At 43.6% G+C, this 13,993-nt stretch overlaps 1 protein-coding gene and 1 pseudogene across 1 annotated transcript in view; one reads left to right on the top strand and one right to left on the bottom strand.

The window, feature by feature from the left end:
• The window catches only part of aig1 (androgen-induced 1 (H. sapiens)), a 70,071-nt gene that overhangs the window by 39,499 nt on the left and 16,579 nt on the right, over positions 1 to 13,993 (top strand). The gene's annotated exons all lie outside the window — the stretch shown is intronic.
• LOC129699926 (U1 spliceosomal RNA) lies at positions 4,087 to 4,236 on the bottom strand (annotated as a pseudogene).

The following is a 13,993-nucleotide window of genomic DNA, read 5'->3' as shown; positions in this document are numbered from 1 at the left end:
TCATTGGCCCAAGATTAAGCTTGTCTTCCCTAACAGACATTTTTTTTTCTATAAAAACTTTAATCTTAGTCCTGACATCCCAGGAATCAGTCTGGTGAACCGTCTCTGCACTCCCTACATGGCAATAATGTCCTTCCTCAGATTTGGAGACCAAAACTGTACGCAATACTCCAGGTGTGGTCTCACCAAGACCCTGTACAACTGCAGTAGAACCTCCCTGCTCCTATACTCAAATCCTATTGCAATGAAAGCTAACATACCATTCGCTTTCTTTACTGCCTGCTGCACCTGCATGCCTACCTTCAATGACTGGTGTATCATGACACCCAGGTCTCGCTGCATCTCCCCCTTTCCCAATCGGCCACCATTTAGATAATAGTCTGCTTTCCTGTTTTTGCCACCAAAATGGATAACCTCACATTTATCCACATTATACTGCATCTGCCAAACATTTGCCCACTCACCCAGCCTATCCAAGTCACCCTGCAGTCTCCTAGCATCCTCCTCACAGCTAACACTGCCCCCCAGCTTAGTGTCATCCGCAAACTTCGAGATATTGCCTTCAATTCCCTCATCCAGATCATTAATATATATTGTAAATAGCTGGGGTCCCAGTACTGAGCCTTGGGGTACCCCACTAGTCACTGCCTGCCATTGTGAAAAGGACCCGTTTACTCCTACTCTTTGCTTCCTGTTTGCCAGCCAGTTCTCTATCCACATCAATACTGAACCCCCAATGCCTTGTGCTTTAAGTTTGTATACTAATTTCTTATGTGGGACCTTGTCGAAACATAGTAAAGATCAGTGAGACATCAGTTTATTAGTTTGATCTATATAATGAGGGTGGGAGCGGAGGGCACGTAATCCCTCATCGTAACTCCTCATAAAATACAGATCAAACTTCATACTGGTAAGTACTCGTTTAATCTTACTATTTTACTTCGGAGTCACGTGAGTGACTACGTGAAGATTTCAAAGGTCTGTGATTTCAAACCGTGTAACAGTTTTTATTTTCACTCACTGCTGAAGTTCTTGTGGGAGGAAGTGTTATCGTAATCAACCAATGGATCTGCTTTCTCAAGAAACAGAAAGGTATTTGTTAACAATAACAACATAAATAGCTCCCCTGAGCTTAAGTTAAATATTTGCAGTTTGTAATATTCTGTCTGCAATTAAATCAGGCTTATCAATGGTTTACAATAAAAATGTTCTGAACGTCGTTTCCCTTGACCATCCTGCCGTATTGAGAATGTGGTCAACCGGGATGTCCATTCGTTCAGCCGCTGATATCAATGCTGCCCTAGTGGAATGGGATTTAAATGTATTATTATCTATTCCGGCAGCTTTCAGTACCTGTTTGAGCCACCTTGAAGTGGTTTGGCTCGTTACCCCGTCTTGGGGTTTCTTGTGGTTGACCCATAGGCTTTTCCTCTCCCTCTAAGATTGTGGGTTGTGTCTATATATTGTTGTAGATGGGTCACCACACTCAACCTGGACTCTGGTGGGTAGGCCCGGAATACCACCAGTGAATTGGGCGTTCCTGGTCGCTTAGGTTTTAACCAGACCTAGAATAATGAACGTAATGCGGTCTGGGGTGATCACCATGTTATCCAGTCTAGTTTTATGGAGTGACTGGACTCTGTGAGCGGATACGAGAGCCATAAGCATGAGCGTTTTTAACATAGATTGTGCAAGACTGAGGGATCTAGCTGGTGCCATTCTCTGAGATATGTCAATATCACACTGATATCCCATGCATGGGTATACCTGGGTTTTGGGGCTTGTTATTATAAATGCCCTTCATAAGTTTTATCTTCAGTGGATGGGATCCCATGCTCTGCTGTCCTGCTGTTTTTAGATAAGCAGACAGGGCGCTTTGTGCTGTATTTACGGCACTGTTACTCACCTTTTCATCATGGTGTAGATGCCCCTGGAACTCCAATACGTCAGTGGTTGAGTAGTTTCGTATGTTGTCCCTGCGTCGTGGCAGTATTTCCCATGTTTGCTCTAGGTGACTGTTCGCAGGGATGTCGACATGGTGGTAATGGTTCATTTGGATAATCCCAGTCCCTGGTAATGTCTATTCAAACCTACAACCCAGGAGTTAGATGTTTTTATGGCATGGGTGGCTTATGCCTGATACTGGGTGAGTCAGCAACCATGGTCCACTAGGGAATCCATAGGTGACTCGACCACCATGTCGTGATGAACTGGGAACCATGGCTATGTAGGCTGGTCGGGCACCTTCAATATCCCGGAGGCAGATTCCATCTGTATTGCGAAGTGCCCGACTGATGAGGCAGAAGGGAGGGAAGCAAAAGCAGAAATTCCCCCTATCCAGCGTGTAGGCATCTACCGCTGCTGCCTCTGATCTGGTTCCTAAGTCACATACATAGGTTACTGGTGATTCCGTCTTGTTGCAACCAAATTGATATCTGGCGTTCAAATTGCTTAATACCTTTAGCAGATATTTTGGGTTTGACATCCATTCAATGTTATCATAAATTTTTCCCCCGTGACGTGGTGTCTCCCACTGTGTTCTAGCTTACCTAGGAAATAGGCAGCCGATAGTTAAAATGTCTTTGACACATCATTGCCAGATCTGTTTGACCAATTTGTTGCACGATAATGATTTTATGCTCCCCATATGGTTAATATAAGCCACCACCATAGTATTATCACTCCGTAACCGTATATTCCAAATAGTTGATGCCCAGTGTGTGTAGTAACGATGATTCTGAATTGGTCCATCTGTTACCTGTGCTGGATATGGAGTTAGTTGCTCCCCAGCCTAAAGCACTGGCATCGGTTTTTAATAACCAAGTTAGGATTGGTGATAATAATAGGGCTGAAACTGTGCCAAACATTGTCTGCCCACCACTGTAATTCTGATATAGCTTCAGTGGGTACATTCGTGATTTGATTATAGTGACCCGAGCACCTTGGCAAAGTAACAGTCATATGGATAGAATTTATATTAAAGCCCAGATAATCCATGGTAGTTAACGGCTTCAATTTTGGTTTATCTGGGTGTAGGATGAACCTCAGTGTTTTAAGGAGCTGTTTCGTAGCTAGAAACTGCTGCCACAGCTAATTCCTTTGTTTTTCCTAATATGAGGATATCATCCAATATATGCCATGATTATGCTTGTTTTCTTAACATTTTCATGGCTATTTTTAGTATTTTTGTAATTAGTTTAGGGCTGAGGTTAGACCATTGGGAATGCTCCATACTCCCATAGTTGCCCCATCCAGATAATTTTTAGGTATCTACAATGATCCTTGTGTATGGGTATAAGATAGTATGCATCTTCCATATCAATGCTTGCCATAAAGTATCCTTTGGAGATCAGATGTCTGGCAGTGACAAAACGTCTCCATCTTAAAGTGTATATACTCAACAGATTTATTTAGTGATATTAGGTCAATGATGATGCTACATTCACCATTTTTTGTAGTTTTGGTGAATATATTCGATACAAATTCCAATGGTTCATGTTTCACATGACCCCTTTTGTAATGAGCCTTTCTAGTTCAGCTTGACCTTCTTAGAGGGAAAAAAGCCCTATGGGTGCATTGCTGAACTGGCGGTAATATGCCCAATTTGAATTCAAGTTTTTATCCACTAATGCTGTTGAGTATATATTTGTTATTTGTGACAGCACCCCATGCTTCTTTCAACAAGTGTAAAGTCCCCCCCCCCCCCCCCCCCCCCCCCCCCGCAGTTAGTAGAGCACCCTTATTTTGTGTAAACTGGGAGGAACCAGACTACCTACCTCCATGTTCATTGTTTTTTCATGAAGGCTCAGCTTTGCTGGTACGCTGGTGCTGTCGGTGGGGTGGCGCATTTTCCAATGGTTCCGCTCTGGGCCCCTGTCTAAAAAGACCTTTGGGGGTAATAAGCAGCAGTCCCTTGCTTTCACCAGTCCTTGGATATGGGTGTTGACTGGTGGATGCCGAGGGGTGCTGCCAGCTGGGTGTTGGATGAGATGTCCTGCTCGTTCCCGGGCCTGCCCTCATGAGGTGCACAGGTTTAGCTGCCTCTCTTCCCGCTCCAGCGGTTTGCATAGCCCCGCATATTTGGGGTTGAGGGCAGGTCTTATATGCCACAAATGGCAGTCGAGTATCCGCATTTGGGAACATCTTAGGCGCCAGCACACTCGAAGTGCAATGGGATAGCCTCGTCCTGGGAGAACCACCTTGGTGATCGTGGCGTCTCGCCTGCCAGGTGAGTATGATCCGTGGAACGAGCAAAGGCGGTGATTTTCGGTGTTAGGAGCTTCAGAATTCGCTGGAGGTTTTTTAGCTCCATGACCTCCTCTGGCTTGGGGAGACAGACATACTTGTTTTTGCTGTCTCCAGCCTGTTTCAGTGTTGGAGGAAAGTTGATTCCTGTAGAACCTGTATTTTTGGTAAGATTTGTCTTACCTGTAGTTAGAGGCTGTCTGCCGTTTTTGGGCGGCATTCTAGCGGTTCCCGGGCGGCGATTCTCCTTGTCAGGAGTCTGCAGGGGTGCCGGTCGGGTTTTTAAATTTCCCTCCGGTCCGCTGCTGTTAACCAAACAGCTGTTCAGCGGACCGGCATCAGCGCAGCTCCCTGTCAGTGGTCCGCAGAGTGTGCGGTCCCGTTTGCGCCTATCCCCCTCCACTGTCAGCTCCTTCGCTGGAGTCGAACGGGGGCCGCTTCCTCTGCTGCTTTGCTCCCCCTGGAGCAAAAAACACAAGGCCCGATTAAGGTAGGTACTTACCTAACGTTCCTTATTTCAGGCTGGTTTGCGGGAGCGCCCGACTCCCGCTGGGCCGCGTGTGCACAGCTGGACGATAATGCCGCACCTGCGCACTGAGCGGGCTTCTTCACGTAGTCACTCACGTGACTCCGAAGTAAAATTCACTCCCAGACCTCATATTCACCATAGATTGAGACAAAATGCTGGAGTAACACAGCGGGACAGGCAGCATCTCTGGAGAGAAGGAATGGGTGACGTTTCAGGTCAAGACCCTTCTTCAGACCCATATTCACCATTTCAGATGAAAGATCTTAACCCAGAATGTCGACTGTTCATTCCCCACTAAAAATGAGTTCCACCAGCAGTTTGGTTTTTGCTCACTACTCCAGCATCTGCAGTCTCTTGTGTGTCCATGCTCCTGTTATGTGATCTGTCATTATTTCAGCAATGTGCAGATGCTGGTGAGGTTTATTCTCTGGGACAGAATCTGCATATCTGGAAACTACAAGCTTGGGGAAATAAATCCTTTCCTGTTCTGCTCTTTATTTATCATTACAACTACATAATCACAGCAACGTGGTTAATTCGTAAAAACCCTGTGTAATGGCCTCTAAAGTATCTTCAGGATCTTGCCTGCAATTCAGGCTTCAAATTCATGGCTTATCACCTCCTTCTTGACGACATTTAGGGTGGGCATTATGGAATTGTTTCTTGCCAGCAGCTGAACAATGAACATTGCTATGGTTGGATAATCAAGCAACATCGCGCGCCTATTGTGTTGCAAACTCCTTTGAACCTGGTCCATATTTGAAGTGGAGGTTAAGAAAGACGTCCTATGACCAAATGGCAATCCGACATTTGGTAAGGCCTATGAGAAACAGAAGCAGAGACATAGTGTTACAATGTTGACACAGGGATTGCAGATGCTGGTTTACAAAATCCTACTGATTTACTCCAGCACATATAGTCACAATGCTTGGACTCTTTGGCCCACTTAGTCTGTGATGACCATCAAGCACACATTTACAGTTAGTCTTATTTTATTCTCCTCATATCAACATCTCTCCCCCAGATGCTATCACTCACCTACACATCAAGGGAAATTTACAGTGGTCATTTAACCTACCAACCTCTCTGGGATGTGAGATGAAGGCAGAGTTTCAATATTGGTATATTATCATTACGTACCGAAATACAGTAAATAACTTTATTCGCATACTATGCATGCAATTCATACCATATATGAGAACATTGGGTACTGCAAAAGAGAAGATAAACAGAATGCAGAATATATTGTGTTATCAACAGAAAATGCAGGTAAAAGGAAGTTCAAGGGATGTAACAAGGTAGAATGGAAGATTGGAAATTAATCCCTGGAATATGAGAGGTCAGTTCACATTAACAGCAGGGATGAAGCTTGAATTTTATTCAATAACTTAAATGTTATTGAATGTGGTTGTATGTGCTTTCAAGAATGTATGTATTCTGCTCAACAGGAGAGAGGAGACGAAAGAATGTCTGGGGTGTGAGTGGGTCTTGATTATGTTGGCTGTTTTCCTGGGCCAGCTGTTTTCCTGAAGTTGAAGGAGTTGATGTCGGGAGGCTGATTTATGTGCCTGACCGCACTGCATCCATAAATCTGTGCAATTTGCAATCAATATGAATGCAGGGAGAACGTGCAAACTCCACACAGACAGCATCAGAGGTTTTAACCCAGGTCACTGAATCCGTGCGGCATCAGCTCTACTTGCTGTGTCACTGGGCCATCTGTCCAAGGAACTTGTCACTAGCAGAGAGAAAGGATTCTACTGTGGCCTGAGACCTACAATGCATGTGTGCATTGGGTGAAGTATAACTGGAATCATCATATTTTCAAATTCCAGCAAAGCCCCCATCTCCATACAAAGGACATTGTTGAATGAATAATGCCCAAGTGTTGCTGGGTGAAGGGTTGTGCTATCCAATTTCAGACTTTGGTTACCAAAGAAGAGGCAGTGTGGTGGAGATCCAGGGGGCTTCCCTTAGAGGGGACATGGTTGGGGTGTTTCCACCATTACAATCTCCAGGGCTTGATGAGGAACACGCTAATAATCAGTGCCTACTTCCCCTGAGGCTGAACTTCCTGGTGCCATTCAGCTGCATGCTTTCCTCATTTGAGAGGACCCTTTGAAGGAATGCATCCTTCATCATAAAACAGAGATTAAGAATCTCATCATGTGCAGAGCTCAGTGAACCGTCCAGGTTTGTTTGTGTTCAACACATGGTGAGTGCAATAGGATCAGCAACTAAAATAGTGCCCTGCAGCAGCTGCAACTATGAAACAAAAACAGAATGGGCTGCAAATACTTGCCATCTGTTTTGTTGGCTGGAACCAATCCCTAATACATCCATCACCGTGAGCCCCATAATCCACATCGTTTCGCAGTTAAGAAAGTTTTCGTCCTTACTTTAAAATTCTCGTCCTTGCTTTAAAATCACTGTGTAGAATTGTTCCGCATTGCCTGTGTAATCTGTTCCAGTCCTGTACGCATCAGCAAATTCTGATCTCTAACTCTAACTCTAACTGATCTGCCCCTCTTCCATACTGTAACTCACCCTTAAAGTCTTCCTCTTGTAATCATTGTCCTGCAGGCTTTACATCAGCTGAGGTCAAGGTTTGCCTGACAGCACTCCCAAGTGCCTTGCAATATTTTGTGATGTTAATGGCAGCAGATAAATTGGAAGGTATGTAGAGGTGCAGTACTTAGTGTTGCTACCTCGCTGTGCCAGAGCTCCAGGTTTAATCATGATATCAGGTGTGGTCTAGGTGGAATGTGCACATTCTTCTTGTGCTGGTGTGTCTCAAGTCAAGTCAAGTCAAGTCAACTTTATTTGACTTTATTTCTCTTACGCGCACTGATTTCCTCCCACATCCCAAAGCCATGCGGGTCAGTGGGTTAAATGGCAGCAGTAAATTGTCCCTCGTTTAGGTGAGTGGTAGAATCTGCAATGCTTGTATATGAGAGAAATACATTGTGGAGAAAAGGAATTAAGAGAAAAAATTGAGGTTTGGCATAGACTTGATGGGCTAATATATATTTAGAAAATAAATTAAAATATAAGTTGCTGTTATCGTCTCACAGCTGGTGTAGCACTGACAGGGATGGGGAATGTTAATATCCAACAGACTGTGATAATGGGTAAATAAACAGATATGCACATACACACTCTAGACAGCCCAGATCACCATACAACCAATCGATCAATGTAGGAAATGAGGCAAGCTCCCACAAATAGCATTGCAACGTTGATTCAGTGATAAATATCAACTAAGGTACCAGGAAGAAATCCCATGTTTTTCTTCAAAATACTGCCTTGGTACAATCTTACACATCCACCCGAGAGACCAGACTCTCGTTTCACAGCTCATCCAAAGTAATAGAAGATGTGAGCATAAAAACATGGGTAGTCTAAAGAAAGAGTTACATTTGCCCACAGGATATTATGTGGGTCTGCTTCCCAAGTGGACTCATGGCTCATGCCTCTGCTGAAATAAATCAGTGACTACCTCGGACTTGTGCTGTGAAGTGCTTGGGATGCCAAGAGGAACAAGAAAGTTCCCGAGTGTCTGGGAAGCAGGGAGAGTAGAATAACAATGCAGGATGTGAACTTCCTTTGGCATGTTTACATTCTGTTTGTTTTACCTTTGGGGATGAGTAGGATGTAAATAACATTTTGTAGACCTCTATGTGTGTTTGAAGAAGGTTCTATTGATCAATTGTACAAGGGTTGTGGAAGAGATGGGACCTCATTGACCTTTTTCGTTATAGACTTGTTTCAATTTCTAAAGTGCTTATTATCTGTGATTCTATATACATTTGTATGATATTATACAACAGCTCACACATAAAATATTTGAAACTACTTACAGAGAGGCTCTTCCTTCATTACAGAGTCATCCATAGCTGTATGCCACAGAGCCATATATTACTTGAACCCAGTTTAGACAACCATGGAACAAACATTTCACAGTAAACCTGGGTAATCTGATCAATACGAACAAGTGCAACTCTTTGCAGCAGGTGTTGGCTGAACAATCGAGGCTGAGGAGAGACATGATAGAAGTTTATATAATATGAGAGTCATAGATTGGGTAGACAGTCAGAAACTTTGCCCCCAAGGTGGAACAGTCAGAGATTCAATGGAATACTTTAAAGTTGAGAGGTATTTAAAGGACATGTGCCTGGCAATTTTTATTACACAGAGCGTGGTGGGTGCGGGGAATGCTCTACGAGGGGTGATGTTGAGCAATTTGTCCATATCGACCAAGATGCCCCTTATAAACCTGTTCCATTTCACCATTTATGACCCGCATCCCTCTAAACCATTCCTATCCATGTACCTGTCCAAACGTGTTTTAAATGTTATTATTGTACCCGCCTCACTATTTCCTCTGACTCCTAGTTCCATATTCCCACCACTCTATATGAGGTCGTTTTTCCTCAAGTCCCTTTTAAAATCTTTCCCCCACTCACCTTAAACTCATGCCCTCTTGTTATTTGATTCCCCTCCCGTGAAAAAAAAAGACTATGCATTCACATTCACATATCTATGCTCTAATGATTTGTGCACGAGTCAAGAGATTTGATAATGTTTTATTGTTACATATCACAAAATGGAAAAATGAAATTCTTACTTGCAGCAGCACAACAGATATGTAAACATAATATTCTGTAAGCTCCATTGTTTATTATGGTGTTTACAGTATATGATGTTTACATATCTCTGAGTTAAAAGACAAAGTCAGTGTCAATTTTATTCGTCACATGCATCCGAAGGTGCAGTGAAATGAATTTGCCAGCACCAATACACTTAAAAATAATACACAATACACAACAGAATCCAACACAAACATTCATCACAGCTTTCTTCACTGTGGTGGAAGGCAACAAAGCTCAGTCAGTCCTCCTCCCTTACTCACCTGTGGTCAGGGCCATGAACCCTCTGTAGTCTCCACCATGGACAGCCAGATGTACAGGCCTTCCCGTCAGGACGCTCCAAACTCCGACATCCGGACGGTCGAACGCACTCCTCTGCGGCTTGGAGTGCCCGAATCGGCACTTTCCTACCGGAGACCGCGGCTTCAGGATGTTGTAGGCTGAAAGGCCGCGGTCGGAGCTCTTCTCCAGTGATCCCCAGCAAGGGATCCCAGACTCCTGATGGCAAGTCCTTACCACACCCGCGTGACATTTCCTTATCATACATTGTCTATCCAAATCCTGTTCCTCAGAATCCTCTCTCATAACAACCACCACTGGTATCAGGGTCACTGGCTCCCGGTATTTATCCTTGTTGCCATTTTTTAAGTACATGTACATTAGCCTCCCTCCATATTTCAGAATATCATAGACAATAGACAATAGACAATAGGTGCAGGAGTAGGCCGTTCGGCCCCTCAAGCCAGCACCGTCATTCAATGTGAACATAGCTGATCATCCTCAATCAGTACCCTGTATCTGCCTTCTCCGCCATATCCCCTGACGCGCTATCTTTATCTAACTCTCTCTTGAGAGCATCCAGAAAATTGGCCTACACTGCCTTCTGTGGCAGAGAATTCCACAGATTCACAACCCTCTGTGTAAAAAAGTTTGCATCCAGAAAATTGGCCTACACTGCCTTCTGTGGCAGAGAATTCCACAAATTCACAACCCTCTGTGTAAAAAAGTTTTTCCTCATCCCTGTTCTAAATAGCTTACCCTTTATTCTTAAACTCTGGCCCGTGGTTCTGGAATCCCCCAACATCGGGAACATGTTTCCTGCCTCTAGCGTGTCCAAACCCTTAATAATCTTATATGTTTCAATAAGATCCCCTCTAATCCTTCTAAATCCCAGAGTATACAAGCCCAGCCGCTCCATTCTATCAACATAGGACAGTCCTGTAATCCCAGGAATTAACCTCTTGAACCTGCAAATATGCTGCACTCCCTCAATAGCAAGAATGTCCTTCCTCAAATTTGGAGACAAAAACTGCACTCAATACTCCATGTGTGGTCTCACTAGGGCCCTGTACAACTGCAGAAGGACCTCTTTGCTCCTATATTCTTGGTATTAAGGCCAACATGCCATTCGCTTTCTTCACTGCCTGCTGTACCCGCATGCTTACTTTCAGTGACTGATGAACAAGGTTGCCCAGATCTCGTCGTACTTCACCTTTTCCCAACTTGACACCATTCAGATAATAATCTGCCTTCCTGTTTTTGCCACCAAAGTCGATAGCCTCACATTTATCCACATGAAACTGCATCTGCCCACTCACCGAACCTGTCCAAGTCACTCTGCATTCTCATAGCATCCTCCTCACAGTTCATACTGCCACCCGGCTTTGTGTCATCCATTTCCATTTTTAGTTTTTAACAATTAACAATTTTCCAAGTTACATCCTCAAAAAATTCCAGAAGATTAGTCAAGCATGATTTCCCCTTCATAAATCCATGCTGACTTGGACCGATCCTGTTACTGCTATCCAAATGGGCTGCTATTACATCTTTAATAATCAACTCCAGCACCTTCCCCACCACCGATGTCAGGCTAACTGGTCTATGATTCCCTGTTTACTTTCTACTGCCTTTCTTTAAAAAGTAGGATAACATCAGCTATCCTCCAAACCACAGGAACTGATGCTGAATCTATAGAACATTAGAAAATGATTGCCAATGCGCCCACGATTTCTAGAGCCACTTCATTAAGTACCCTAAGATGCAGCCCATCAGGTCCTGGGGATTTATCAGCCTTCAGTCCCATCAGTCTACTCAACACATTTTCCTGCCTAATGTGAATTTCCTTCAGTTCCTCCGTCACCCTAAATCCTCTGGCCACTAGTACATCAGGGAGATTGTTTGTGTCTTCCTTATTGAAGACGGATCCAAAGTACCTGTTCCTTGTTCCCCCATAATAAATTCACCTGTTTCAGTCTTCGAGGGTCCAGCTTTGGTCTTAACTAATTGTTTCCTCTTTTCATCCCTAAAGAAGCTTTTACCATCATCCTTTATATTCCTGGCTAGCTTACCTTTGTTTCCCATCTTTTCTCCTCGTATTGCCTATTTAATTATCTTCTGTTGCTCTTTAAAAGTTTCCCAATCCTCTGGCTTCCCGCTCATCTTTGCTATATTATACTTATTCTCTTTTATTTTTATGCTGTCCTTGACTTCCCTTGTCAGCCACAGTGGCCCATTACTCCCCTTGGAATTTTTCTTCCACTTTGGAATGAACTGATCCGGCATCTTCTGTATTATTCCCAGAAGTACCTTCCATTGTTATTCCACCGTCATCCCTGATAGAGTCTCTTTCCAGTCAACTTTAGCCAGATCCTCCCTCATGCCTCCATAGTCCCCTTTGTTCAACTGTAATTCTGACACTTCCAACTTTTCCTTCTCCCCCTCAACTGCAGCTAAGAATTAAACAGATATCTCTTCAAGGGTCTCCATAATCACTTCCCTTGTCTCCCATAAGTTCCAAGGATGCACTTTGCTGGTCTCTGGTGATTTATCCACCTTAATGCACTTTAAGACTTTCAGTACCTCATCTTTGGTAATCTGCATATGGTTCAAGATATCACAGCTCATTTGCCTCAATTATTTTACTTCCATCATCGTTTCCACAGTAAAAAAGGATGAGAAATAGTTATTTAACATTTCACACCCCCCATGTCTCCAGTTTTATATGGTCATGCTAATCTTTATAGAGAGATCTCTCTTTTGCCATCCTTTACTCTTATTACACCCAAACAATCTCTTGTGATTTTCCTGTGCCTTGACTGCTAAATCCATTTTATGTCCTCTTTTTGCCCTACTGAATTGCATCTTAAGTGTGCTCCCACAATTACACACGTGGAGGGATTTGCTTGTTCTTGACTGCCTGAACCTGATACATGCCTCCTCCTTTTTCCTGGCCAGAACCTCAATATTTCTTATCATTCAATGTTCCCTAAACTTGCCAGCCTTGCTCTTCAACCTAATAGGAACACGCTGATCTCCCACATCCTGCAGGAAGAACATTTCACAGCCCTAACTGCTATCCTGACAACATTAAGTCTGAAGAGTAAAGTTAAATGACTTACCTATTCTTAACCATCCCTCTGTTCAGTCTCCTCACTGAAGCCTCACAAGCCAAAGTCTCGAGTCTTACTATCCAAATATAGAACACAGCCACTCTCATAGTGGCTGCTCCAAAATGGCTGCACTGCTAAAGTCCGTCTCGCTTATATTCTGAAACTAATAAGACCTTTCATTGATGTCTACTTTTTAAATCTCCGCCACTCATCCTCCTCCGAGCTTTGATGTCCCTTGGGAAACTTTTGTTGAACCTTCTTCCATCAACATCCTGGAGGTCACCCTCATCAAGAAACTCTCGCACATCAGCAACATAACCATCATGGCTGCAGGAACTGATCAGAGGCAGAGTATCCTGTAGCAGGTCACTTTACTAAAAAGAGTTGTATTTTCACCTAAAAGCCACCCTTGGTCCAAATGGTGCCTCAACATCACTTCCTTAAAAGTAATTAGGAATGTTTGATAAATGCTGGCTCTGCCATTCACACCCACATCCCAAATAAATGAATACATGATTTAAAAATATTTCAAAATTGCATATCCCAAACTGCTTATCAATCAATACTTCTCATTTAGTTTCGTTCAGAGATACAGCATGGAAACAGGTCCCACAGCTCACCAAGTCCGTGCTGACCAACAATCATCCATACAAGTGGGATGTTTTTAAAAGTATACTGAAGAAACGTCCCCGTTAGAGTGAAGGGTAAAACAGGCAAACGTAAGGAAGTTGGCTGACAAGGGACATTGAGACATGATTCAAAAACAAGAAGGATGCATGGGACAGGTATAGGCAGCTGGGATCAAATGGATCCCTAGAGGAGTTTCGGTAATTAAGGATTAAACTAAAAATGGAAATCAGAAGGGCAAAAAGTGACCAGGTCATAGCATTAAGGACAATCCCAAAAGATTTTATAAATACATAAGGTGGGAAAGGGTAACTAGAGAGAGAATGGGACCTCTCAGGAATCAAAGCGGTCACCTCTGCGTGGAGCCACAGGAGATGAGCAAGGTCCTAAATGAGTATTTCTCCTCTGTGTTTAACGAGGACAAAGACAGTAGGACGGAGGAAATTCGAGCGTTAACTGGAAGTGTCTTTTGAGCAGTCAGGGTTACTGTCAAAGAAGTACTGAAGGTACTGTCGTGTTTGAAGGTAGACAAATCTCTAGGGCCTGTTCTGATA

The sequence above is a fragment of the Leucoraja erinacea genome, chromosome 8, assembly GCF_028641065.1.
Source record: "Leucoraja erinacea ecotype New England chromosome 8, Leri_hhj_1, whole genome shotgun sequence".
Taxonomy (NCBI): Eukaryota; Metazoa; Chordata; class Chondrichthyes; order Rajiformes; family Rajidae; genus Leucoraja; species Leucoraja erinaceus.
This window is presented reverse-complemented; position numbering and strand designations above follow the sequence as displayed.